Raw genomic sequence first — 5,101 nt, 5'->3', positions numbered from 1 at the left:
CTGACTCTGGCAACCCTTGGCAGAAGTCTTTACAAAGACAAAGATCAGGTCTTCAGTTTTTTATAAGTGCAGTTTCAAAGCAAGGAAAACTGAAGGAATTAATTATATTCTTCCCACCAAAAGTGTTGAACTTATCATATCTTGTCAAAGGAACCATATTTGTTTGAAGCCATTCCTGAAGTTTGCAAGGATCATTTGGATCCTGAATTTGAAACTAATCTTTTCCTCCATAAGCCTCAAAATGTCTTCTACTTCATATTTTCTTTAGTTTTCATAAACACAGTCTGTACTATATCATCTGTGACTTCCCTATGCAACCTATAGAACCCAGATTTAAAAAAACTAGAGGTGGGGTTAATACCAGTAGTGTATTCTGCAATGAACGACCAATTCACAAAACTAGAAAATAAGTTTTTCTAATTCCTTATACAGGGAAGAGAACATATGGAACAGCATCCAGCATAGAACTCAAAGGGACGTCTGACGGCTTAGATCACCTCTCCACCTGTAGCAGGATCCGTCCTATCTAAAACACTGCCCAAGACAAATATTTGTCTAGAATCTAGTGATGCAGACTCCACATCCTTTCTGGGCAACTAATTTTGATAATGGATTATTGAAAAACTCTTTACTCATTTTTGCATCACCTAAATGGTGTTTCAACAGCTGCTCTTTATGTACCATCTTTTGGGTAGTAGCTTTTGTCTTGTGACATGGGACACAGCCTGGGCTTGAAGCTATTCATAAACAGAGGAGAGCTTTTGGCATGAGAACATGAACAAGTGTTTGAAGTGTAAAATGTATACATGTTCATATGTGTGTCTATGTATATCTATGTAGACATATCTGTTTAAACACATATATATAAATATACGCTCTCAAAACCCCCATACCCGAAAGCTTTGTGAAGCAACATTTACATTTGCAAGCCTAAAACAGGTTAGAAATGAAAGCTCAACAACAGTCAAAGTTAAATTGGATTTGTGCTGTGAATCATCTGTTGAAAGCTGTAGTAATAAACATGCATAAAACAATGGCAATTTACTCACAGATTAACATTAGCGCTGCCAAGGTAGCAAGCCTTTTAAACCCATAAAACTACCTTGCTGTGATAAAACACAGGGTTACCCAAGGGCATTCCCTTTTTCCAATAAATAGTTTAAAATTCCAATCTGTGCCAAGGCAACTGGTAAATGACAAAGAGCTCTTTGGATAACAATGTAACTGTAGTTTCCTTGTGCATGCTTGAGTCAGTGTAATGCTGTTTTTTGGGGGGCTTTTCGGGATTTTTTTTTTTTTTTCATTCATTTCATGTTTTTTGGATTTCAAACACCTTCTTTGGAACTCTGGAAATGGAAGCTCTCCATTTCACAAGGAGAAACTCTCTTTGTAATGGTATTCTTTGTATAACCATGCCACCTGAAGCCTTCTGGCCCTGGACAGGACTAGGAGCCCTCTCTTTCCAAAAACACCCTCCTGCTACAAAACAACTCAAATTTCTGGTCCATGTGCTATTAGGCTTTACTGCGTGGAAACCACAGATCTGCTAGGAGACAGCAATGGAGTTTGAACAAGGAAGTGCTTTATCTCTGAGCTGCTACTTAATTATGGTTATATTTCAGTAAATTTTCAGAATCGATTATAACACTTTGGGATTTTTATTTTTTTATTATTTATTGATGTGATCCAGAAGATAGCAGCTGTAGAAGAAGTGTAAATATTGATCACAAAGGCTGGATTTGACTTTTTTTTTTTTTTTAATTTATTTATTATTTTTTTAAAAAACATCAATTTTTTAAGGTCTTAGTAAGATGTTAACAATGGTCATCTGAACCTATTCTGGCCCTGCTTCAGATTTTTTGAAGGTAAGGGTTATAAATCCAGCAATTTTCAAACTGTGTGAAATGTCCTGTTTGCGACTGCATTATGAAAACTAAATGGTAGAGCTGGGCATAATAAAAGGGAGATAATGTTTCCAGGAAAAGCACAAAAAAATATTTTTGATGCCTAGACCCCACCCTCCAAACCCCAAGACATCTATTATCTGCTGGAATTGCACAAAGGAAACCTTTAAAGTTAGATAAATATGGTTTATTGAACTGAATGGAACTGAACATTTTGCTCTAAGCCCTCTTTTTCTTGCCTCATGGGACTTTTAGATAGGTTACTATCTTTGACTTCTTCCTAACCCCTCATAATTCTGCCTCCCAGGATGCCTGAGGGACTGGGCAGTGTTGTTGGTTCATCCTGCAAGCCAGAAGATTGTCCAAGTTTTGATAATACACTGAACCACAATAAATATCTTTGTCCTCTTTCCCCAGGGAAAAGTGATCAGAACCTCACTTTCTGCCTGCTCTTTGCCCAATATCTACCCAGATTAGAGATCGTTGACTTTTACTATGCCCTTCCATCAATTTTGCACAACAGATTTTATGTCCTATTTCCAAGCCATATACAGATGTCTTAGATAGCCTCAGGTGGTTCAAATGGCATGAAACACTTATCTTCAGACAACATTTTTTTTTTTTTCCCTAGTTGTCCATAATGGAATTTAATCATCTGGCTCATACGTAGACACCTTACTGTAATGGAGATGTCTTAATCCATGAGCTGATTCCCACTGAAGCTAGTGAAGAATAGCATATGTACGTGTCCATGGTTTTAATGTCACTACATGTGGTCTGCACCTCCATGGAGGGATATTTAGATGTCCAAAACTGGAGAAGAAATTGAAACCATTGCACCAGGTGGCTGAAGGTTCTTTGGAAATCTTTGGACAACTCCCGGCCCCAGGTACAAGACTGCCTTCTGTGGGAAGGTCTTCAAAGTCAGTCTGTTCAGGGGCTGCTTTTTCATTTCTGAGTGGTATTCAGTAACAGAAACTTTCCCAGTGGGAAACTGAACACAGGGATGGCAAAATAGCATGGCCTTGTTGACCTAAAGTACATTGAAGACTAACCTTTAGTTTTTGGTATATATGTCCATTTTAGCCTATTGGCAGAGAAATGAAGAATTTAACCATGGAATGGGCTACCCAGTGTCCAAATAAAGAATATTTACAAATTCCTGCACCAATTCAGACTCTGGGTCCTTCTATCTGAGTAGCTGCTCTCTAAAGGTAGAAACTTCAGGAGGGATAGAGGGGAAGGAAAAGCCTACAGTGATATCCCTTGAAATATTCTCCCACCTGACAACAGTCACTGCCTGGGGGACTTTTCAACTCAGAGGTTGTATAAATGTTTCCAACAGCCCTTGATGGACTTTTCTGTCGTGGAGGCACCTAACTGTTGTTCTAACCCCTATAAACTTTGGCAGATGCAATATCTCGTGGTGATGAATTCTATGATTTAAGTATGTGCCATGTGAAGAATTACCTCACTTTGTTCATTTTGATAATTGGATTTGATTTCATTTAGTTCTTGTATTATGAGAAACAGCAAACAATCATCCACTATTTGTCTTCTCTCTGACACTCCTGATTTTATCGACCTCTACCGTGTTACTCCTCAGTCATCTCTATTTTCCAGGAAAATGCACTTTGATTTAATTGTTCTTCAAACAGAAACTACCCCATATCTTTCGTCATCTTTGTCAGCCTTTTCTGAACCTTTTCTAAATCCATTTTATTCCTTTTCAGCTGGGCTAATCAGAACAATAGGTGGTAGTTGAATTAGAGGTACATGATAGATTTATTCAGAGGTGCAAAGATGTTTTCCAGGTTATTTGCCATCTCTTCCCAGAAAACCTTAACATTCAGTTTTCCCTGTTGCTGTTATCAAATATTGACCCAATGAGATGAGATTGCTGAGCCAGACTGTGAGGGAAGCTGGACCAGCATCAGCCTGGCCCCTGACCCTCTCTTTGCTATGCTGGCCATAAAATGTTCTCCATAGGTTAAACTTGGGGTGAGGAGGGATGCCCACAGCAACGTACCCAGGCTAGCACTGTTGTTCCAAAGGCTCATTCAGTCCTTGTGGCCATGGCATGGGTCTTGCTTATTATACCCTAGGGAAAACCAACAGAGAATCACTTCATTTTCCTCCTGGCATCCAAGCAAGGCAGCAGCCTGGCTTGTTAGTCCATTTAGAAAAATTTAAGTGGCATCAGACAAGAGCATCTTTTTCTGTAGGCTCACAAGAGGACACAGCATCCACCCTGCTTCCTCGACATCGGTCTGACTCAATCACACTCAAACAAAAAAAAAACAAACACGTGGGGAGACCAGGACAATCTTCTGGAGCTGTGGAGCTGCAGTCAGTGACTGCTCACTTCGCCCCTGCTCAGAGCTGTCCCTGAAGAACAAACAGCCTTGGGCCACGTTCAGTCATTTGCACTGTAAAGAAATATTTCTGGGATACTGTAAAATGCTTTCAGAGCTCTGCTTCTCCCCTCACTGCATTTCAATCTCTGCTATATGATGTTTCCCTAGAGTCCTGTGGGGTAGGTGTCTTGCCTCCTTTTCCTGTTGTCCCCTTTGGGCTTTCCAGCTCTGAGTTCTTGTCACGATCCCCAGCCCTGAGGCACCTCTGCCTGGTATCTAGACCTGCTGTCAGGCTGCATTTTTGGAAACTGATTACTTGGAGTGAGCATAAGAAATGTTATTTTCATTTCACCACAGGTAGTAGTTTTGTGATGATGGAATTTCGACTTTAGAAGAATATATATATATATATTTTCCATAGAAATCTTCAAGTTAAAATTTCAGGTTTCATTTAAAACTCCTACTCTGATGGAAATTCTTTCATCTGACATTGCTCCTGACCACAACTCATGCAATAACCTTCCCTCCTCTTGCCCTCCTCCCCTCCCATGGCTCATCGCTGCATCCATATCCCTCCTGCAGCAGGTTCCACTTGGGAGAAGACACAGCTGGTGCAAGCTCTTCACCCCTGTGTGTCACAAGGCAGAGAATATGATTTCCTTTCCTTTCCTTTCCTTTCCTTTCCTTTCCTTTCCTTTCCTTTCCTTTCCTTTCCTTTCCTTTCCTTTCCTTTCCTTTCCTTTCCTTTCCTTTCCTTTCCTTTCCTTTCCTTTCCTTTCCTTTCCTTTCCTTTCCTTTCCTTTCCTTTCCTTTCCTTTCCTTTCCTTTCCTTTCCTTTCC

Source organism: Oxyura jamaicensis, chromosome 4 (assembly GCF_011077185.1).
Source record: "Oxyura jamaicensis isolate SHBP4307 breed ruddy duck chromosome 4, BPBGC_Ojam_1.0, whole genome shotgun sequence".
Lineage (NCBI taxonomy): Eukaryota > Metazoa > Chordata > Aves > Anseriformes > Anatidae > Oxyura > Oxyura jamaicensis.
The sequence above is the reverse complement of the archived record's forward strand: the minus strand, read 5'-3'. Positions refer to the sequence as shown.